This window comes from Oxyura jamaicensis, chromosome 27 (assembly GCF_011077185.1).
Source record: "Oxyura jamaicensis isolate SHBP4307 breed ruddy duck chromosome 27, BPBGC_Ojam_1.0, whole genome shotgun sequence".
Classification (NCBI taxonomy): Eukaryota; Metazoa; Chordata; class Aves; order Anseriformes; family Anatidae; genus Oxyura; species Oxyura jamaicensis.
In genome coordinates, this window is record NC_048919.1 from 2,427,052 (window position 1) to 2,451,216 (window position 24,165).

General features: G+C 44.3%; 1 protein-coding gene across 2 annotated transcripts in view; it reads left to right on the plus strand.

The window, feature by feature from the left end:
* The window catches only part of TANC2 (tetratricopeptide repeat, ankyrin repeat and coiled-coil containing 2), a 278,090-nt gene that overhangs the window by 7,719 nt on the left and 246,206 nt on the right, over window positions 1-24,165 (plus strand). The gene's annotated exons all lie outside the window — the stretch shown is intronic.

Below are 24,165 nucleotides of genomic sequence, written 5' to 3' on the forward strand. Positions count from 1 at the left end.
GCCCAAGTCCCGTGCGGATGATGATCCCCCACACCCTCCATGCACGCACCCGTGCTCGCTTTGTGCCTTTTCCTTTGTTCTGAGCCCTTCCACATGCTCGGAATGGCTGTCCAGGCAGACTTCACAAAGCCTCCTGTGTTTTCCTAAAAATGGTTCTGAAAATGGAACGTATTTCTCGCCCCTTTCCAGCTCAGAACGCCATACGTCCTCCTGTGTACGTTTTGTATTGATTTGTGTGCTCCTTTGGTGCTGTTAGACTGCAGATTTGTGGAGCTGACTCTTATCTGTGCAGAACATTTTCACCTAGTGCGCATTGCTCTGCTCATCTAAAGCTCTATATAAATAATGAAAACGTACAGGGCTTGCTGGCACAAGTCAGTAGAGAGCTGCGTTTCCCGAGGCTCTCCTTCAGAGCTCTGCTTTGTTTCCGGGAGCTCTGCTTTGTTTTTTGGTCTGTTGTGCAAGTATTTTACATAAAGCTTCATGCGAGGCTCGGTGCTGAGGCTCCTCCGTCTTCCACATTACGTAAAGAACACGCAACCGTGTGCTGAACCAGTGTGTGCACAACACAGTGAAGGCATAAAGCCAACTTCCTTTCCACTCCCAGCTCTTTCCTCAAGTGCAGAAATAACTGAGAAACCTGCCCGGAGCATGGGAGTGAACACTGCTGTCCCGAGAGCGTGCTGAGCTGCGCGAGGAAGGTGTGTCACCGACCCGCACCACGGCTGGGCTTGGCCGGTGGATAACGCCGCGGGAACGAGCTCCCCTGAATGCCTGCTTAGCGTGACTGGGGTCTTAACTCCGGGATATAAAGTCAACGTGGCTAAAAAAGCGTACACCGATTTAGGAACACTTCTGGCACACAGTTGGTGCCTTAAGGCATGGTCAGTAGCAGTGGCCCTCCTGGGATTTTATCGAGTTATTTTTGCATTGTAAAGTGTCTCTGGATAATTTTTTCTGAAGGGCGCTATATAAATAAAACAACTGCCTGATTGATTTAACGCAAATCTCTTAGACTTTGGCTTCCATTTCTACAAATTACACGTCTATATTTCCCTGCTTCAGAAATTAAACCAGATATATCATGGGTGGAATGAGATCAGTTTTATTACACACAATAGTTCATTAGTGAAGTAGGAACAATTTCATGTATTTATGCACAGCCTGCCCAGGTTTTTTTTTTACTGCGGCTCTTTCAGATGTAAATAAAAATATAATGCTTGTCGAGTTCCTTATTAGACAGCATACAGGAATGGAAAGTGTTCGTGGGATTGTGCTGAAGGTTAGATTTTGAGATTTACAGCCTGGCATTGGCACTGGCGTTTGAACCCACGAGTGATGGCTGATGTTTTGGCCAGCAGCGTGGGCTGACCAGAATAATTCCAGAAGCAAAAGGTTGGCTCATGGAGTCATAGAAAGGCTTGGGTTGGACGGGACCTCAAAGATCATCTAGTTCCAAGCCCAACTCGCTGCACCCTACATCCAGGCTCTGTAGCATGCTGACAAATGCCTTGCACGCGCCCTGCGGAAAGCAAAAGCTGGAAGTCGGTGCTGGAAGCCCCAGGAATTCAAAGAGGAGCTGAGCCTTCGTAGTCACCGAGCACTGCGGGGCCTTCCAGAGCTGGGGTCTCTGTCTTTGTCTTGTGCTCAGGAACCAGCGTTTGTACCCAGAAATTGCAGCAGGCTGGGTGCTGGATGCAGAGGAGGACGTAGTGCTGCGTGCTGCGTTAATTCACGCTGAGCGGTAGCCGTGTGCTCGTGCCTGCGTACCAAAGATTTTGCTGTTGGAGCTGCATGATGTTTATGTGCCCGCATCTGTTTTTGTCGAGTAGGCACCATATGTGAATCCACTTTTTTTTTGACGCCACAAGTAGCTTTGTACCCCAGTTTATTCCTACGTACATAAAAGCAGCTGGCAGCTGGATGAGACTAGCAGACCTGTTAATGTCAATCCTGAGTCAGTCAGCAGGATCAATGTTAGGAGGCAGATCTTTCTCCCAAGTGGCTGATCACAGGAGCTGCACAGACATCTCTGCTTCTGGAACCGAATTCTTTTTCGTTATGCGGTAACATAATGTTGCAATGCAATTAGAAGAGCTATTCCTAATCCTGCCTGCTTTTGCTATTATTTTCAGATCGCTATCTGCTCAGTAATAAATACTTGTCCTCTTAAAAGACACGCAAAGGGTGACGATGAAATTGTATATCTTCAGCTAATTACAGCACCCACCTGCACAGCTCTGTCTGGTTTGGTGCAGTTCTCATTCTTTTCTGCTCAGAACGGTTATGACTCTGCAAGGTGACCTCCGAAGCAGCGCTGAGGCCATCGAACTCAAGTCATGTTTGGCCACAAAAGAAATTCATCTGTGTGTTCAGATGTCATGACTGGTCCTGCTAATCCCTTTTGACTCAGTGGAACGCTTCTGGAGGTTGTTTATAAAGTTGATTATTTTCCTTTTTTTTTTTTTTTTAAAAAAAAAAAAGTATATTTAAGGAATCAAGTGGACGTTATCTTCCTAAAAGATACAGCTAGGGAATGGTTAAGGCTTTTAATATCCCTAGGTGGGAATTAGGGAACAAGAATGGATGCTTTGTAAGGAATTGCTGGTTATTATTACAGTCTTCTGAAAAACAGACGTGAAATTAACAGTTGTGTGTCATTTCATTACTGCTTTGGCAGTCTGCTTTCTTTTTCTTTAAGGGTAAGATGGTTGCTAGGGCTTTGTAGTGAATAACCTTTTTGTGTTCAGCTCAAGGCAGAGTATAATTATTTTATAATTCTGGTTTGTGAGGCCATTTTAGACATTTTCAGGAAGAAAAGAGCTCAGCTTCTGCGAACCCCCCTCCTTCTCAGCTGCCCATCATTGGCATGTCACAGCAACGGGAAGGGAAGCTCTGCACCTGCCCTCATCATCCACACGCGGTATTTGCCTGAGGACCTGGCCACCGCCGGCGAGATGAATGTGGCCTTGACGTTGGTACAAGTTGGCGCTGATTGACTTTGAAAAGTGACGTCCCCTGTCAAGGTATGTGTCCGCTGTCACGGCGTAATCGCCGTGCTGAAAGGAGAGGGTGGGCAGCAGCCACTGGAAGTGAAGGAGCCGGGCCTCAGGTTAAAGCTGATGTCTGACTCTTTGGCTTCAAGGGGCACATTTGCTTCTGGGAGTCAACAAGCTTGCTTTTCCGTGTGGTACTGGTGAACTTCGTCCCTGCTGAGATTTATTTTTAGGACTTGACAGGTTTTTAGTCTTTTGTGTCGGACAGTCTGATACTGCCGTGTGCAGCGAGATGCCGTAAGGACAGGCTGGAGTCTGCAGGACCCAAAGAGGCATCTCCAACATGGACATCTCCATCTGAGCCACCTGTCCTGGGTCCCTCAATAGTCCTGGAGAGCAAGTTCACAGTACATCACAAAGCTGCGACGTGCCCCATCTGCCTGCCAGGCAGCCCTGCTTGGAGAGCCAGGCCGTGTTCTGACCTCGGGGCTCCATGGGCTGTCCTGCAGGCTGGAGCTGCAGCAGCGCTGTGCTCGGATGGAGACAACTCGCAGGGCAGACCCCCGAGGTCGGACAGATCCCACCCTCCGACCTGCCTGCAGCAGCACGGGTGAGCCCGCAGCACTGCTGCCAAAACCTGGCTTTGCTGAGCTCACAGCCCCACCGCTACCCATTCCCACGGCCTCGCTGCAGTCGCGCCGCTAGACGCAGCGCCCTCCTCTCTGCTTGTTAATGCACTGTGAGAGCGCGGATACATGTCTGTGAACGTTTTACCTTCGTGTCTGAGGAACTGCTTGCAATTCAGTGCTGCAGTATTATCTTTTTTCCCTGCTAATTGCTTTGCTCCATGTGCAAAGCCTCAAATGATGTGATCACCACCGCACCTTAGCCTTGCTGGGAGCCATTTAGAACTGCACCCTCCGTGTGTTTAGGGGTTGGAAAATATTTAAAACGAGAGGAAACATATTCTTGCTTAAGGTGTGCCTCTAACTTGGGATCCATCACTTCTGCACGTTGCCCTGGCAACGCTGCAATAGCAAGGGAGTTCCTTTTATGGCTGATTTCCGAGCATGGCCGAGCTGGAGCCGGCAGCCTGGGTTACCAAGCAACCCCGGCCGGTGCTCCGGGAGCTAGGAAATGCAGCCGCCGCTTTTGGATAGTGCCCGTGATCATGATCGTATGCTCATTCCGTCAACTTTGGTCTTTTTGCTGTGAAAATAATTGCTAGGGAGTCTGTCCGCATCCTGGTTCGGTGGGGTTGTTTTCCCCCACTCTGCTTTCTCTCGCTTGAGCGTTCGATGCGGGAACGCTCAGAGGAAGGAGAATACAACAGTCCATTTATTCAGGAAAAACTCAGAACGTTCTATTCAACATGTGATGCTGAAGGGTAATTAAAGTGATGCCATCTGCACAGTGTGAAAAGAGAGGCATCCTTAGCTTCCCAGGTTTGCAGCTGATCAGACGTCACGTCTGAGGACGAGCCTCACGAAATGCAGGTGTTGAATTGCGTTGTGAAAGTTTCTTCCGGTTCCTGCCCTGGTGCTGCTTCCTTCTGTGGTTTTATCTTCATGTACTTCAGAGGGCTTTTGATAATAAGCTGCCTTGTGGAGGAGGATGCGAATTAGGAGAGCCTAGGAAATCATTAAAAGACGTATGACGAAATTAAAATGGAAAGTTGTTGTGTTAAATATTTATTCCAGCCATATCCTACCTGCGGTTGCCTGTCGGCCCCCTGCTGATAAACACCTTACAAAGGCCTGGTCCCTACTGCCAGGAACCTTGGCTCAGAAGGAGTGGAAGCTGTTTTTGCAAGGGTCGACCTGAAGCACACAACCCCTCCTATGGGAGCTGAAGGAACTGGGGACAAATTTCAAGTTAGCTTTCACGATTCTGTTTCACCGGAGAGCTGTCGAGGGGCGGTGTGATGGACTGCGGATGGCGGCTGTCAGAGCAGGGGTCTCCCAGGACCCCGCTGAAACGTGCCCACCAGAGGTGGGATCCCACAGACTGGGACATGCAACAGTGCCTGTGTTCAAAGCAGCACCACAGGGCTGAGCTGGCATCAGGAGAATCGCCCCGATTTACCACTTTTGAATAATTTTGCAGATTTCCATGTATCTCGTGGATCTTCTCAGCGCTGGCAGCTGGAGAGGAGGAAGAGAACGTGGCGTGTCATCCACAGTGGTTGCGAGCTGCCAGCATCTTGTTTTGAGTCAGCTCCTAAACAGCCGCAGGAAGGCTGATTGCATGCTGCTTACAACTCCTTTCGTATGGAATAATGCATTCCTCCTCTTTCACAAGCAACCAGGGAGTGCATAGGATCCTGAAAACCACAAGGGCCTGTATTTCAGCCTCTCGGTGTGGTTATTAAGCATGCGAGGTTCCAAGAAAGTAGTTAATGACCTATTGTGGTGGCAATTCTTTCCATGCTCTGAACAAGGAAAAGGAGCAGCGAGGGCTTATTTGATGTATTTGGTGTTGCAGAGAAAGTGTAGCTGCTTATTTCTGGTAACCTTCCTGTAACGTATTTCAGAAGACAGCACGGGGAGGCATTCAGCGTGTGCTGCAATTTGGGTTGTGGGGTGTTTGTCGTGGAGGTCAGAGGTGCTCTGGGAGGTGCTGGATTTGGCATCGTGTCCATCTCTTCTGGTTTGCTTCCTCTGGCACTGGTCAGTGCTTTTAACCGGGGTTAAAACAGGCGTGCAAACTAAACCTAAAGCATCCGTTCCATTTTTCAAGGGCAAATCCCCTCCCAGCCTTGGCTGCAGTACTCATACATCCCAAACCTTGGGATTAATTTGTACATGTACTTCTAGAAACAGAGGCAAACCTTTTTGGTTGCTGTTTTTATTGGTTTTATTGGTTTATTTTATTTTAGACAATCTATAAGAATTAATCTGGATACAGCGAGACAGATTCCCAGGTGACTTAATTTAGCATCACTCCAATGTCTTGAAATGGGCAGCACTAACTTGTTACACCAACTGTAAACGTGGCCCTTCGTGTCTTGTATCAGTTTTCTTTAAAATAACAATCACACCAGCCCACAGTGATATTTAGCATTGCTCAATCCTTGTAAAAATGACAAACTTTACCTCCCCGCGAAGTTGCCTGCGATTAGTCACACACGTCAGTGTTAACAAAAGACGACTTAGAAGTGCCCCGTGTGCTTCGTTTCAAGCTGTGTTACGTCGGGCTGTGCCTTTACTATTCTCCCCAAACGCTTATTGTCAAGGGAAGCAATTTCACATCCTGCCTATTTAGTGAAGATATTGTGAAAGTTATCTCTGTTGTTTTGAGAGAATAGATTTTATTGCCTTCAAAACAACTGACCGGCATTGCCTTCATCAGGCGCACGCATCCCAGCCTTCAGCGAGGCAGGCCAGAGTCGAAGCCTTCCTATTTCATACAGTTTCAGTCGGGTGTGTTGTCAGCTGTAACTGGTTCTTTTTAATCTTTTGTAGTAAATGTCAGGTGAGGAACTGACAGTTCTGAAGGTAACAATTTTCCATTTATCCGCCGTCTGTGTAATACGTGAGTGGATACTTACTGCCTGGGAATGACCATTGCTGTCAATCCAACTCAGAATCGGTTCTCTTCTGTGCTTCTGGAGGGATTCTGCCTGTGTAATTTGTCTGTAGCTCCTAAAGGATCGAGCAGCCATGAATTGAAGTCTGCATTCAGTTTATTAGTTGTATTTTAAATCTTTGATCACAGTGAGGCTAAAAATTCAATACCAATGTAATGTGGTGTGATGCCTTAAAATGACTGTAGTGTTTGAGATGGAGCAGACAGAAAAAAAAATCATTGTGAGAAAATGATAATTGCACGTATATCGCACTTCAAGCCTAAATATCATATATTATTTACAGTCTAGGAAAGGAATATGAGACTCCAGATAACAGAGAGAGGAGAGATTAATTTCATCTCTTTGGTAAACACCCGCAGCAGCTGGGTGAGGCATAAACAGGGGCCGTACCTGGCCAGAAGCAGTGCCTGCTCCGCGGACAGACGAGGTGTGGAGACCGCAGCTGGGATCTGCGGCAGAGAGTCTGCATTTAGATGTGCACCTGCCTGCATGGCTTTTCCTTCCTTGCGTGCTGCCGATGGGATGGCAACGACCACGCTCTTGTAACATGAAGGTACCGCTCAGGGTTGCTCCTGTACGTCAGGCTCTTCGACTGCTGTCAACTCTTGTTCACAGAATGAGGTTTTTAATGCTTAATTCCCTTCCTTGCTCACCTTTCTGCACGTGCATGAAGAAACAAAGCTGGAGTAAGGGCATGAAAAGGCATCCTGTAGGAAATAGGTCAGTCCTTTATTTACCGGAGTGCTTTAGCTCTGATTATGCAATGAGCTTAATGCTGCTTCAGGTAGAGTGGGGCCGTGTATTTCTATGCAACACCTGCAGTGGCGGCGTGCTCTGCCGTTCCTCTGCCCGCATTCCCATTGAATAATAAGAACCAGGTTTTGAAAAGTACGCCCAACATCTGGTAAAACCAGGGCTCTACAGGTTTATTCGAAAATATTCGTGAGCGTCACAGATTTGCCAGGTGGTGAGCACTGCTGAAAATCTGTCCCTAATTTACTATGTAAATTAGGCCATTAGGTTAAATTGATCTGCTTGTAAGTTAGCATGCTACCCAGTATGAGCTACGGGCGTAGAAGCCGTCCTGGTAAGACATACACATTTGACTAAATTGTATTTACATTCCCTGCTCTCTTTATGTGATGGTCATCCCCCTGTGAGTCATCCCAATACGCTCCAGGTTATGTGGGAATCTCGTCGTGGCAAACTGTTGATTTAATGAGCTTGGAACAAGAGAGATACAACATCAAAAGCTGGGACACCCAGGGAGTAAGTGACTGGAAATGAGAGTACATCATCTTAAAAACAAAAACAAACAAACAAAAAACCAGGACAAATATTTATCTGCTGTTTTGTTAAAGGATTCCTCTTCTCAGACACGAAGAAATCACTGTAAGACAAACATGCTAGCAGCTACTGTCCATGTTAGCTCCTTTTTGTGCTCAGTATGTCAAGGAAAGAAGAAAAGATTTATGACTCATTGTTTTCCAAGGTTGCTGCTTCCTCTGCAGATATTTACAGGTTGGTTTTTAGAAAAAACAGTTTACAAACTGCCCACTGGATTTCCATTTTTATTGCAGGGTCATATTATTACTGCCTAATCCATCATATATCACACAGGCTCGATTAAGGAAAAAAATGCATGGTTAGCTACTCCTAAATTATTGTGTCTTCTCACCATATATCTTCAAGATAACGCAGATGAAACAACCTGTATGTTGGTAAGGCTTGCGTTACTCAACTTCACTGCTCACCTGGGGCCACTTTTCTTTAGGTGTTAACATCCCCTGGTGTAAACAGGCTTCTCTTTTCTGTTCTAGAAACACGGCTGTTGGTCTCAAAGAGCTCTAGAAGTCATCTTTGGAGCAGGAACCTGAAATTTTGTAACCGTTTTTAAATAGCCTAAAAGCAGCCTCAGGGTCATACTGTCACTTTTTAAAATATCGCATTGAACATTTAACACCTGGCAAGTACTGCAAGTGTCACTTTGAAAACAGAAAGTTATTTTCATTTGGAGAATGTTCCAAAGCTTGACAGTGTTTCCCACACACTTGTACTGTCTTCCAACTGGAAAAACTTGGAAAATAGTAGTGAAGTGCATGTGTGGAAAGCTCATTCTTCAAAAGCCTGAAAACATGTTTGGAAGCAATCTTTTTCCAAGTACAGCTGAAATTAAACACTTATTTTTCTAATATAAAAATTACTTCTGAGAAAATTTCCTGACCTCTTCAAGTTCTCCTACCAATGATGAGACACAGAGGGGAGAGAAGAATTGCTTTTCCCATTTCCTCAAGCAGCAAGCAAAAAGGCTAGAGGAAGTGATATTAAAACAGTGAACGTTTCATTAGAATTGCAAAGACGTGGATTTAAACAATAGGAAAGGAGGGAATTGAGGCTCCCATTTTGTTTTATTCATCACTTATGCCTCAGCTGCCTCTGCCATGGGCCCCATTTTCTTTTGCATTGCCTATTGCACAGGTACTTACACCAAGGCAAAGTGTGTGTAAAATACATCAACCATTGCTGCTCGTCCTTGGAAACGTTTTAAGTTGACTACAGAAGAGTGAGTAACTGCATAAATCTTAGGGAACAATGCAGTGGGTTCCTGTGCTCCAGCTGTTATCTTATTTATTGTATTTTTAACTCGTTTGCCTGCAGTTGTGTGTTTACACCGTGCTGTCAAAAGGCCCAGCAGTGGAGCGGCGACGTTCTCAATGGAGCCGTGGCAGACGTAGCTAAATTACTGATGTCGAGATCTTTTGGCTTTTTACAGTACTGAATGCATTTGTCCCGAGCACTTAGCAAAAATAGCATCTGGAAGGCCAGTTGGAAGCAAGGAAGAAGGGGAGGAACTTTACTGCATGTGAATAAAATTGGTAGCTGAAAGGCAAAAATCACGTTAGACTGGCAGCTCCTACCCTCCACGACTGTCCCAACAGCTCAGCGACACTCGTCTGCTCAGCTCTGTTCCAGAAACTGTGGTTTTTGGTCCTGTTGTTGCTGGTGAGGTTAATGTATGGTTCGTGGTAATGGGAAGTGAGCTCTTGAATGTTCCCCAGAAGGTTTAGCATTTGTTTTCTAAATAGAGAGAAAAACAAAAGGGAATGCTGCTAAAATTATCCCTTGTATTATAAACAAATGCAAACAGCTGTGGGAGCTCTCGCTGGCTTTGCTGGCCGGTCCTAGCTTCAAAAGCGGGTTCGTTCCCTCCACCCTCGACTATAGGTGTCACTGCGGCGAATTAAACAAGCTCCAGGAAATGTCAACAGCAACTGAATGCACAAGCTGTGCTGGGAACAGTGTCTGCTGAATAAATGACTAATTTAATGGCACCCACTGGAGAATGGTTTTATCAGTACCAGTAATGCTCCAGTATGGCAAATAAGGGAGTTTAGGGCTGTAGTGTTAGCGGTTGTTGTTTTATGGGTTTTTCCTGTATTGAAAGAACCAGTTTTGATGCTGGACAATTAAAAGATGGCTTGCATGGCTGGGAGGCAGGTGATGGGGAGTGGGTCGCGTGGTGTCGCCTTTATTATCTGAAAAAGGCAGAACCGCGTTGGGAGTCCTGGTGCCTGACCGTAACCCATGGAGTCTCCGTCCCTCCTCCAGGAAAATCACCTCTGGGGTTTTGTGGCTAGCTGTAAACGTGGGTTTGAGAACTTACTTTAGAGAAATGTCCTTAATTTTTGCAACTTGCCTGTGGGGAAAGAAATGATCTTTTATTGTATTTAGTCATTATTAAGCCTATTTATAGGCTGGTCATTAAAGTACCCCTACCTGGTATCCAGTCGATGTTCTGAAAGCTAATTAGCTAAGTAACTAGAGCAAATCCACTATTAGGTATGCAGGGAAGGTAGCACTGACACAAACCAACAACAGGGGCCAACGATTAAGCAGATGGACAGTTCTCCAAATGACTCTGGAATTTATGGTGTGAAATGACCTTTGGAGGCAAGGGAGTGCTGCTGGTTATTTGAATGGCACCAGGATTTCGGCTTAGCTTCTGAGGCCAACAGGGGCCATGGATGTATCTAGAGTAAGCTCTGGAAAAGCTGCAGGGTAGAACAGGCTCACCTGTGATACAAAACCATGGAGAGAGAAAAGTTCATAGGATGCAAAGCCGGGCGAAGGTAGTGTCTGCTTCGGGTCATCCACCCTTTGTTCTTGGATGGTTTTCCTTGCTCCTGTCTGAGGGTGAGGGAAAGGTTATGCTCTGCCCTCCCTGTAACGTGGCTGAAGCTACGTGAGCTGTGGGAAAGGTTAATTTGAACATGATCATTCTTCTCCGCACTGTGCTTTTTAAAGCTTAAACACTTATTTTTAGGATTGACAATACACAGCTCTCTTTATTGGCCCACAGAAGAGTAAAAATAGATGGATGGGGATCGTGCAGATGTATGTGAATAATTCTTGGCAAAACCTGTTATATATTCCTCAAATGCTAAATTTTAAGACATTTTCCTCTTTCTCTTTATTTCCCCTTTCATTTGCAGTTACACATTTTGCTGCACTTAATCTTTTTTTTAAATGAGATCATTCTCAAATATGGCAGTTTGCAAATATTTTTCATGCTGTTGGGCCTTTTTTCTTTCTTCCTTCTCTTTTTTAAAGCTTCTTGAGTGTCATAAGTATTATTTCTATGGTTGAACATCAAATGGATTGCTAGACTTAACGAGGGCTGTGTCCTCAGCCATTTGCTGCTGTTCTGCTGCTTCCTTACTGGTGGCCCGTGCAGAGCATGTCTGAGGAATGTTTTCTGCTTTAGCTTGCTCAGATATCTTTCTGTTCATATACCCAGGTTTCATAGCTGAAACTTGCAGCATGTTTTAAAGGCAGCCAGGAAGGAAGTGTAATGGCTCTCCTGGAAGTTGTTCAAAAGCCACTCCCATTGACTGCATCGGACACTTATATAAGGCGCCAAAAGCAATTTCCAGTCAAGTATAAGGTAAGGGAAAATAATTGGAACACTGTAGGCCTGTAGTAAGAACACCGTTGGAAGCTGAGATTAGCGCTTCCATGTGTGTCTTTTTGCCATACAAGAAATGTATCTAAATCATAAATTTGGGGGGTCTGACACTCTTGTTCTTTTCTTTATTAGCTGGGGCTCCAGCACATACTGTACCCTGCTCTGGGGCTTCCCACAAGTTCTGGTAGCCCAGCCATTAGTTTGGATAGTCCCCTTTCCCCAAAGTGTAAGAATTCAGTCTTACACTGAATTAATAATTAAAGAAATATTTTGAACTGCAGCAAAATTGGCCCTGGGCACCTCTCAGCAAATCTCTTCTCTCCTGTAAATCCAGCTTGGGCTCTCTGCAGCTCCTGCCAGGGTCTCACTGGTCCTCTTCCACCAAAGAAAAAAATTCCTGCTGCATCAACAAATGACTAATTCCTATTAAAGCTATTCAGACACTGAGGCTTTTTTTTTTAACCTTTGTTTACTTTTCCTATTCTAATAATCCAACTTTGATCAATTTATCTCACCAAGCTACAAGGGTTCTCTATTTATTACCCACATGTAAGGCACAAAGCACAAATGGAGATAATCCTCCACCAGGGTATATTGAAATCACAGCTTATTCGCTATAGGACAATTTGCTTCCTGCTCACATCTGAATTCTTAAGTGCTGTTTCAGGCTTCTTCCCTTCAGGAGTACTGTAACTTGAAACTCTTGAACAGTTTGGTATTTGGAATTGTAATTTCTCTTAAGCTAATGTCTCTCACCTTTTATTTAACTTCCAATCTTCTGCACCCAAACTTTTTCAGCATGCAAATCCTAAAGCTGTTGTTCCAAAACCTGGACTACAAGGTTACTTCTGCCTTCCAGGCCAGACTCTTTTGCAGGTTTATTAACAACACATCCTCAGGTACATTTAAGGAGTCAATCATTAACTTGATACTAGAACATACGCTGCCTCTCCTGGAAATTACCGTCTGAGGGTAGACAGCCTAGGAGGTAGTATAGAGACAAACTTCAGTGGGGTTGCATGCTCTTGGATCACTGGATGTAAGAACTCATCTCCAGTTTGGGGTGACCTTTGTCACCCACCAGCGCACCTGCTCCTGTGATGTAACGTGAGTATTTGGCATTTCCCTAACATGGGTAGTTGAAAAATTTCTTGTTTAACCTTGCTTTGGTCTTGTCTTTCCTCTGGTTCCAGGTTCTGCCTTTGAGCTGACCATCTTCTTGTGGTGGTCTTTCTTTTTGGTACAGCCAACATTACCCGAGTATCCTAATAGTGGGTACTTGTAGTAACAACTCAGACAGTCCTCCTGCCCTTAATACCACTTGCCTGGCTGCTGTATTTCATTCAGCAAAAGCGTGAATGCTCTCCATCTCCTGTAAAAGTGAACAGAATTCAGGGTGTGGGGAAAGTGAATCTACAGGAAAAACAGGCTGTTTTCTTACTGTCTTTCTCCTGATTCTAACTAGAACAAACTAGTCAGGGGTGTTTCTTGTCTGCTTGAGCTTCAGATGAAGAAATGATGTTTATTCTCTCTTCACACACAGCTTAGTCAAGGGAAGTGTCTGATTCTGCAAATGGCAGAGCAAAGATAGTATCTTTTCATTTTGCATACAAGGAGGATCCTTGGCAGAACAGGAATTGTTCCCTTGGATAATTTTCTTCTCTGTGTGCTTAAAACTCCCTTTTACTGTGTCTCATAGTCTACCCAGCTCTATTGCCTCTGCGCTATATGCCCTGTTGTTTCTGTGTCCTTCGCTGTGATTCTTACTATTCCAGCCCTCTTTAGAAAATACTTCTTACACTGAGAGGCCGGAATGCTGCTGCATGAGTGTTTTTTGCACCTCTGGAATGACCTCCTGGTGTCATGTGGGCTTCAAAATCGAAGAAAGCTCTTGATGGTACTTTGTGCGCGTGGTCTGTCTTTATAGACCTGGAGGATATATTTGTGCTAGCTCTTTTTACAGCTCTCCATACCTTCCTGGTCTTCTACCTACATTCTCGAGACTTGTTTTTCTCTCAGAGGCAAGAACTAAATAGATCTACAAACTGTGCTGACATTAACAGAGGCAGTAAACACTGAGCACTTCTGAAAGTATGACCTCTCCTCTGCACCTGTGCTGTTGCTATCCACTAACTGATTCTTTCTTTCTTAAAAGTCTTTCTTCTTAAAATAATTAAATCTGACTCCCTAAATTTGCTCTTTAAATCTTTATTAAATACGAAGAACTGTTCAGCAGCACAAATTTTACAAGGAATAAATTAATATAAGCAAGAAGTTGATTGTCAGTCTGTTGTTGGGCTGTTGTTGAGTGTGGTATTTGCACTGAAAGAAGAGGTGGAAAAAGTATTGTGACTTTCTGCTGCACTCCCGTGGTGCCTGACTATAGAAGAGTTCTTAATACCAAACCGGAGTGGATACAACCAGCAACTCCACTCACAGAGCTTCCTTGAGGGAAGCAGTTTGCAGTATGCCCTTTCACGGGAGAGGAGGAAACCAGGCCGGCATTAATTCACTCTTCCTAGATGCTGCAACCAGTCTCATTCCTTTAGCTTATGATATCTTTGGGCAAAGTCACTTACGCCATAGTGCATTAAAGGCATTGTATAAAGGATATTGCATTACCATATTGTCACGAGTTTGGTGTGTTTTATTGCAGCATAGAGATTAAGGCAATTATTAGGAAGTTCTTAGGAAAACAACAGCTTCTGCTACATCAGGTCCAACTGACACAGCAGCAGTGTCCCTGTGGCTATGGCTGTAGTGGGAGCTATCAAATAATGGTGTCATTGTTTATGGTGGTTTTATTTTTTTTAATACCTTTTTTTCCCCGATCTTTCTTTTTTCCCCCTCTCCCTTCATACTGGCTCTGCCAGAGTGCCTACTTTCAAATGCTGTCAGAACATCCAGTGTAGCAACAGTTGTTATAGGTGTAGTGATCATCCTTGATCACAGCAGTGTGTTGGAGCTATGTTTTTTTATTTTAAATGCATGCTTGAAAATGGCTTGAGTCATCAGTATGCAGACTGCTGGCGGATCACTCATTTTTTTTATATCACCAATAAAGTAGTCACTTTCAGTTCCCCACAACACACAAACATTTGCTGTTGCCTAAATATCCTGAAGACATTTTGTTAGACAAAGTGTCCTCATGCTCTGTATCCACTCTGATTAGAGCAGTGAGTTTTGAACTCTATAATTTGTTGTCCGCTCCCAGAATGTTCCCGTGATTGTGCTAGTCCCTTGAGAAATGCCATGTAAGTAAACTTGCATAAGTGAAGTTGTATATACAGGCTACTGCCTCCTATGGGCTAGCCAAATGCAGTAGCCCAGTACCCAGGGTTGCTGCAGCTCCCTCTTCCCCGGTCCGGTAGCCTGGGGGAGCAGGTCTGGGTACTCTGTTTCTCTGCTTAGGCCACTGGGGTTGTCAGTTTTCCTCTGTGCTCCTTTGTATGTGCGTGGCGATGAGTGTTATATCCCATGACCTAACTGTGGATATATGCCAAGCTCGTCGGTGTAAAGCAAAAGCACTTCCTTAGTCATTGTCTGCAACGTTTAGATGTCCGTGGGCTACAAGGACTACAGAAAATGACCACAGGTTGAAAACTGGACGGAGTTGTGCTGCCAGAAAGAGTTACTAATTATTGGCCTTTTTCAACTGCACAAGGTGTTATATAACCCCTAGTGGATCTCGCCTCCTTTCTGTTTAGTTATCTGATTGCTTACTGAAAACACTTTGGGGAAGAAGATTTGGGAGCTGTACGTATGCACATACACCTAAACATTTCAACAAGAGCTGTAGAGGTTAGGGTATCGATAGCAGCACCAAGTGCCCAAAGCTGGCCACACGTTTTCTGTACTTTCCTTGCTGTGCTTTGCTTGATTAATCAGGACAATTCTCTGTTAGGCATAAAATGAAAGTAAATGATTAGAATAAAGATGTGCTGAGCTACTTGACAAGACTTGAGTACAGGGTACAGAATCTGTGGGTGTTTGGCACAGCCCCAGCACTGCAGATATTTTAGCTCTTGCTTATTTTTGATTCAGTTCAAATATGACTTACCTTAAAAAAATAACTGTGATGTATCTGTGTTACACAACAGAGGCTCATAATGGAAGAAATCACATGGCAAAGCTATAGGCATGAGTTGTAGGGCGCAAGTGCTGTTCTGAATTAGCTTCAGCTTATTTTGAAGCACACAGGCAATAATTGGTTGCATACAGAATGGTTTGTTCTATCAAGTCACCCTCCTTCAGAGAAGAAACCCACAGGAAGGCTTCAGAGGCACGAGCTGCACAGCCACACAGCCACTGGTTCTGTTCACTTACAATCCTTTGTAGTTTCAGAAGCATCTGAGCTGGGATGCTGAGGAAGGCAATAATACAGTATGTCTAGAGGGATGTACCCACGGAAGAAGTCCTTCCAAGGGACAAATCAGCAGAGCACCTCCAGTAGGTCTCTTGCAGTGAAGAGCTCCCATATTCCCTGAAGTCTTTCTAAGGATCCCTACAAGATGAAATAGTGATGCAAAAACTGCATTGTGTTTTTTGCTGTTGAGGGTTGCATTTACTTTAGGTGAACACCTTTCACCCACTGACTCTGCTTCTGGCTAAAAGAGTGGTGAGGGGGGACTGAGAGCTGTAGCATAGAGCCCTTCCCATCCTGCCCTTCCCAGGATTTTTTTTTTTTTTTATGCAGATAGTTTGGAGAAATTCCTGGGATCCTTTGCCAGGAACATGCAGACAGAGAAGCCAGTGGTAGAAGAAGCAATCTGTAGCTTCCAGGGTTGTCTAGTTAAGTTGTAAGTCCATTATCAAACGATGTTTCTCAGCCGCAGGTCTAGTCTGCAGGCATCACATCTGGACCAAGAAGAAATGACTCTCATGTGTGGGCTTCTGTTAACTATCAGTGCAAAAAACAATATATAAGAAAGAGGCAAGGGCTGGCACGATAACTGCTAGCAGACGGCTGGGATCAACTGAAGTAAGGAAACTGTTAAAAAGGAGTTGCAGCATCAAAGCATGGTTTTTCACTTTGTAAATTCAGCTCAAGTATGTCTACAGTGTCATTTGTGCTGAAGATTTGGATTCCTGTGCTGTATCAGAGAGCGCTAATATCTCTAGCACAGCGATCTGTCACTGAACTGCAGGCATCTCCGGGGTGTAAAACAACACCAGCTCGATGGCACACAACAGCAGTTCACAGAAGGGTAAGGGAAGTTTCAGGAGAATAACAGAGCAGTTGGGAAGGACTGTAGGAAGAATGTACAAACAAAACGTAGTGTAATAGGCCAAGCAAGGTACAGTTTGGTCATTTCCTTGGCTTTACGATACATGATTCTGAAAAAAAAGTTGCTGCTTAAGTGTTATTAATAAGAAGCAGGCCCTTCCCCTCTCCCCACTCCAAAAAAAAGACAAAAAAAAAAAAAAGGCAGTATTCTCCCACAGACGCAGTGTTACTACCGCACAGTAGTAACTCACACACGAGTTTTGCAGATCTTTAGACCTATTACCTTGCGACAGGGAAGTGTCATGAGAAATGCAGTAATGGTTACAGTAGAAACGGAATAGGAACAGTGAAAATTATGATCATTTTCATGAAAGGAAAGACCCACGCCCCCTTTCATAATAAGAAAATCTTTTGAGTGTAGCCCACACATGTTTCAGAGGCAGCTGCTTTACTGATTATTGCATGCCAAAATGTTATATCAGAACACACCTACTTAACAATACCAGTTGGGTTAATTAAGAGAAGGTTACATTTTAGTTCATATGCCTTTTGAAAAATGGAATAAACAACAATCTTTATTCCCTTGGGATAAAAAAAAAAAAAAAAGGTGCAGATTCTGCCAACTGGTTTGTAATATGAGAGTGCTTTACATGGTGTATTTTCACAGCTGTCTTATCAGTTTCCTAAAATGAATCAGGGTGGAGCAAACAGTTTAGGAATGTCATGAAAAAAGGATTTGGAGCTTTGCTGTGGTTCATGATAATGATGCCCTCTTGGAACAGTGTATCAGAGTCAGAAGATCCTACTGGGGATAGGAATAATGCTTTTAATATATTTTTGCACAAAACTGAGCAATTATTGTGTCTAAACTTCGATGGAGGCATCCTCTTGGCTTTTTATGATAGTTTGACTTGCAACAATTTTTGGACAGGAGGCATTTGCAGTTCTCTTGTTGTGAGATTCAGTTTTCCAAAATGGGGCAGTTTCTGCCATTGTAACTCATTTCAGTAGGAGCTGAGGAATCTTGGAACTTTGTGGGCCTGAGTGTTTACCAGATCTTCGTTGAGTTCATCAGCTTCATGCAAACCAACCAGTAAAGGTCAGGCCTTTCACCCACTGGCATGGTGCTAGAACCCAGACCGATTTCTCTGGCTTTTCAGCATCATGCACTGAAAACTGGAAATCCAGAGACGGAAGCGACTCAATGCTGTTATGTCTAGAAAGAGTTATTGTGCTGTTTCCCCTTCATCAGTGTTCAGTTAACAAAATACCTGCTCAGAACACCTCTCTCCTATAGTGCATTGGATTTTGGTGTAGGCAAGCAATAAAAAAAAATTCTATATAGATTTATTGTATGAACTGAGGAGGAGACGTGGTCTGCTGGAGAAGAATCTGACGTTCTGTTAATGCTGCTATGGGTTAATGGAGTGTATAGACTATTTTAGCAGTTTCTCTAAATACCTGTTATTCCATCACCACTAAGAGTTACGGTGTATCTGACAGAAACAAATTGAGTGAACCAAAGCTTTTTCCTTTCATAAAAATGACTTTGACTACAATGGTGCTCTTTATAGCATATTAGATCAACTTATCAAACTTCTGACAGTTATTCTTTAAGTAGCCCTACTTATTTTGTTGGCTAATAAAATACTTATTTCTGCTTTAGAATCGATATTTTTCTGAAGTCTGATTGTGCAGGTGAGCAGTGCTATCATCATTAAAGATACCTCAGGTGCTGGCTGCAAGTTGTCTCAGTGGCCTACAAATGGCTGCTCAACAGAAAGTGCATGATTTCCATCAGCTTTAGAGTGTTCCAGGTTAAATGTTTTAATGATAAAATACGTGATCCTCTGGGAGCAATTTTTAGAGTTAATAATTCTCCATTTACCTGAAAAGCTTAATATTTTGTAATCTGGAAGACAGTAATTTGCAGCAGGCCTTGTTTTATTTCATTCTGTGTGCAAAACGCGACCATTCCTATTCACACATTGCATCTGCTTCCGTAGGCCTACTGTGAATCTCACAAGGAATCTAAGTCATTACTCCAGTACCCGAAGTCAGGCTCAGCTGTACCTGTTTTATGATAAATGCTTACTGTTCTCACCGGTCTCCGTGGATGGAGACATCACAGTGTTTATACACAATCTATTTCAATGCTTAACAATCCCCGCAATTAGTAAATTATTCCTAATTTCCAGTCAGAATCATCCTTGCTGCATTTTAAGACCATTACCTCGTCCTGTTCATTGCAGTAATGGAGAACAAACGATTCCTTGCGTTTCCTGTTGACCTTATTCACGTACGAAGGTTGTTGTCATCTTTTCTTTAGGTTAAACACGCCAAATTGCTTGTCCTCTCAGTGGATAAGAGGATAGGTGAATAAGTGGGATGGGCAGAAAATAACACAATAATTGGTGGTCTTTCTCCTGCACTTCAATTTGGACAAGGTTTGATTAGTAGAAGTCTTTACTTGAACAGATTGGACTAATTAGGACCATAAAAACAAATGTTGGGAGTGTCCAACCCCTTTAACAGCAATCTTTGTCTGAACTCTGCGGAAGTAGCTGAGGATTAAAAAAAATACAAAAGCTTTTCTAAATTTCCCAACTATTCTAGTTGACCAGCCAGTTAATGTCCTGCCTGTGCGTTTAGGCCATCGGGGTAAAGTATCAGTCCATGCATAGCATCCTTCCAGGGTGCTGGAACATAAATTGCAAAGGGTACCGTGCTGCAGGTTTCGACTGATGAACACGTACGGACTGAAAACGTGGTTTCTGGCTACTCTTGGTGTATCTTTATCACATGTAATCCAAAATTGGTACAGCAGTAACCAAACATTCTATAAAGAGCTTGTGCCAAAGCTGTAGAAAACTGTGTAAAGCTTTTCCTCCCCAAATGAGCGTTCACCTGATTGCCAGCTGCAGTCATTAGCAATCATCTTGTGAATTCTTAAAAACGGAGCTAGCTTGGTCCTGGCGTAATGGCATGGAGAAGTACCAAAAGCTGGTGTTCTGGTTTGCTCTGGTGCACGCACAAATTCTGGTATCTTTTATCTGCAGAAGGTACACTAACGCTGTAACATTAACAACTCAGAAGGTACAATTATGAAGATTTTTCTTTGTTTACGACGGAGTGCTGTTTGCTGTCTGATAGGTGTACCCCAGTGTGCCAGAGGTGCATTATTTCAGTCAAGATGTTATCTTGAACTCATGCAATCATTAAAGCTCCTGTGGTGCCTCTCAAGAGGAAAATGTTGAGATTGGTATTGTTGCCAAATTATGATCTGCATAAATACATCCTCTCTTTCAAAATTGCAATTACAGTTTGACATAGAATATTCTTCTTTTAATAATGGGCGTTTTCTGTTAAACAGACACAAGATTCTGGACTGAGGCATGTGCGTTTGGTTGGTAGGTTCAGGCATCCCACTCAGGTACCTGGTTGGAAAAAACAAGCAACAGAACAGGAGAAAGCATCAGGCATCATTGGAGAAATTTAGGGCAGGAGGAAGCACTGGCTTCCTAGGGACCTATCATCCTACATGAAAGCTCTCTTTGCTTGCTGCCACCAAAACGGCTTCTCTCACAATGTCATTTTTTGCAGTGTTGTTCTCTCTGAACACTTCTTGTGGACAAATGGGCAAGACCTTCTGCAAAGGGGCTCTGATCACATGGAATTAAATCCTTCTGGAGGTCAGTAATCGCCAGTTCTGACAGGCCTCCAGCATGCAGCACAAGGCTCATCTCTTGGCCAAACACTTCTGAACTTTATCTAAGATTATGGCTTTTTTCCTTTTCTTCCATCTGCTGCAGATGGGAAACAGGAATTGCTGTGATTTTCTTCCTGCTACAGCCAAGGACTGTTTGATGTAGGTTTAATATGCCGAGGTGTATGTCACCAGCCTTTTGTTTCTACATAGCCTTTAACATTCTCTTTCTCAGTGTTCAGGGGAGTTCTGGGGCTTGGTTATACTCATTTCTGAGGAGACGGAGCTTGGTGAGCAGAAAACGTTTTGTCTCTGTTGGCGTCTATTATTGGAAAAACTGCTGAGTAGAACCAGCAGCTCTTGTATGAATTCCGAGATCTCCCAAATGTCGATCCTTTCTTGTTGTCTGGTCATCTCGCTCCTGTGCAGGTGTATACAAGAAAATAAAGCTATTTTTACTCATCCTGTTACTTGTTTCTTCTCTGAAGTTCTGTCAGCAAGCCTCTATTTCAGCTGTTGCTCAGATGAAGGGTAATGTTGGTGTTAAAATGCAACGCTGGTGGTAGGAGAAGGATCATAAAGCACATATTTACTTAGATTTAGACAAAATAGAGTCAGTTATCCACAGCTCAAGGTGCTCTTGCCAAAAATTGCAAAAATGAAAATGAAACAGGCAGAAAAACAGAAATCTCCCTTTCCTTCTGGAGAAAAAAAAAAAGAAAAAAAGAAAAAAAGCAAATCTATTTGAAATCTCCCCAGGCAAAAGAAATAGATATGCCTTTCATTAGTTAGTGAAGGGATGGCAGAACCTGCGTTCTTTTAGACTGCTGAAGTGTGAAGAAAATCAGTATCTCACATCTAGAGGATTACTCTAAACTATTTTCTCCATAGGCATATATTTCTTAGATAACAAATATTGTAAGCAGTATTTATTTTTATATGGTCACACTTAATAGCATCCATCCAGGAGATTATCTGATGGTATATATGATTTGAAAGACCGAGTGTTTTTATATCTTACCGTAGGTATTCTGGCTATTTAAGAGACAACATCTTGTTTGTTACAGCCATGTTTTTTCTTTGCTGTTGTGCAAACTTCATGTCAGTTTGCAGTAAAAAACCCCTCACAAAACATAAAGAGTTGATTGAGATTTTTATGTGTTTTTTTTTTTGGCTCCCTGGTTCACCAGAAAGATGTCTGAAGGAGTGGTTATAAGGCTCAGGGGCCGGACGCAATAAGGTGTGGATGTGACCAAAATGGAACTTGGACTGGGTTTCTGGACCAAAACCTGGAACTGGTGATCCTGAAAATCCCCCCCTCATCCCTTAGCTAACCCTTGACCACTTTAAATGCCTTAGCCGTTTGCTGTTGATATCCTTTGAATACCTATAGTTGTGCTTCTGTGTAGGCACAGACCAGCTCAGTCTTCTAGGTCTGGGCAGTTTGGTGCTTTATTTATACTGAAGTACAGACTTGGTGTGTTCCAATAGGATCTGTCTCCTCAGAAAATGCAAGGGAGGCTGTCCTGGGTGGAAAACAAGGATGCTTTCTTTTTTTTTTCCCTCTGCCTCAGGGACTCCAAACCCAAGTACTGACTTGAAGCAGTTCCTTGCCTATTTGAGTTCTCAGTCGGAAGGCACCCAGCCTAAATTAGTACACTGTACACAGAGCCTGTGTGTGCAGCACAAATACTGAGGAATCACATGTGCCTCAGGAGGTCCTCGGGCCAGACTCGTAAGCTGCCATAAGCTTTGGGGAAGCATCCTACATGCCTGCCTGTGCCGAAGCACTGCTGGCCACTGTTGAAGACGATAGCGTGGAAAATGGAGGCTGTATGAGCGCTTGTAAATTTTCACAGGTGGCTAGCACAGCCTCTCTGGGTTGGACATAAATGACTAAATATTGAGACAGCGTGGCTCCTGTATCCCTACTTGGAGCTGCTCTCTTGCCATTATCTCATACCCTCTGACTTCTCAGCTCTATACTGGAAGTGTCAGATCCTCCCTCTCTTTCACAAACCTATGTCTTGAAATCTGTTTTCTTAGTAACGATATAGCTACATATAAAGCAGTTGACATCAGTTCTGAGAATATTTTCTTGTAGGTGGAACTATTATATCCTTGGTGCTGTAACGTGGAGTCAGTGATTTGCTATGCTAATAACTTGCTGAAGGAAAAATGGGAATTATTCTGGCTATGTATTATTCCCCCCTAGTGTATGTGGTTTAAAAAGACTAAAGGGCAACAGAAGATAAGCAATTACAGAAAGCACTTCTGCTGGAAGTAATGAAAGAGACAGGAGGCTACAGATTTAGATGAAAATATTTCTGGAATATTTCCCTACTATTTTTTTTTAAGTGCTTGTTGCTCTGTTTTATGTGTTGCCACTCTCTTATGAAGGAAAAAAGTGAGGACTGCAGTCACAGATGATATATACCCACTGACTCTGATCCATGCTTAATTCCAGAAACGTGGCATCCGTGTACCTGCGCTGCTAACAAGCACACAGCAAAACCAAACACGGGGCTACCTCCACTTTTTACAAACACTCCTTAGGCAGGATTTTTTCCATAGGAGTTTGTTTTGTACAAGCAATTTTCTTGACTCACACCTGAAGATTACCCTCTTGCTTAATTTATTTGGTCATTCATCTGGCACTGTGGGCAGATGTGATGTAAAGCTCTCAGCTGTCCCGGGGTTAGATGGAGGCGAGCAATCTGCACCCAGGAGGTTTAACAAGGCATCCATCCCAAGGGAGTGGAGATACTCGTAATTAATTTAATTAAAGGGAACGCTTTGTACTGGGACTAAAAAGATTATTTTGTTGAGTAAGGCCTAAATATTAGTTTTCTTAAAGGGAAATAAACAGATATATATATATATATATATATATATGTATTTGCACAAGAACAGCTTGGATATGGAACATTTGATGAGAAACACCACATTTCTGTCACTGCTGTATTTCAGAGTGGACAGTTCAGCAGTGCCGGCACTGATCATTGCAGCGTGTATTTCTTGAGCTATCTGGGTAACGTAAATAAATGTCTACTAGCTTTAAAAGGTAGCACAGCTTTTCCTGTGTACGCCTTTTGCACCTGGTCTTCAGCTGGCTGAGTTTTTGTAGGGAAAACTGACTGAAACCCTTCGGATCTCGGGTTTTGCTCCGCAATCCCCTCAGCAGGAGGCCGGAGGGGGGGGGGGAGGCGTTCGCAGGGCGAACCTGCGGCGGTGGCCGCTCCGCCCGAGCCGAGGCCAGCTCGGGCGGCTGTAACGCCTCAGCGGAGGCTCTGCCGGAGGCCGGAGCCACCTGAGGGGGCCGCTGCGGGTCCCTCCTTGCGGGCAGAGCCCTGCCCACAGCCGGCTGCCCCCGGCCGAACGCCCGCCGAGCGGGGCCGCCTCACGGCGGGGCCGCCGCTGCCTCACGGGAGGAGCCCGCGCGGCCCCCACAGCGCGGCCCCCTCACGGGAGGACCCCCCCGCCCCCCCCCCCGAGAAGGGCAGCGGCGCGTTTTGCATAACCGCGCCCCCCTCATGAATATGCAGCAGCCCCTCCCCGCTCACCTCCGAGCGCATCGCGCGCGAGCACGGGGAGGGAGGGAGGGAGCGAGCCCGGGGGCGCGCACGCCGCTTCCCTTCCCCTCCCCCCCCCCTCACGGCCGGGGGGGCGAGCGCGGCCCCG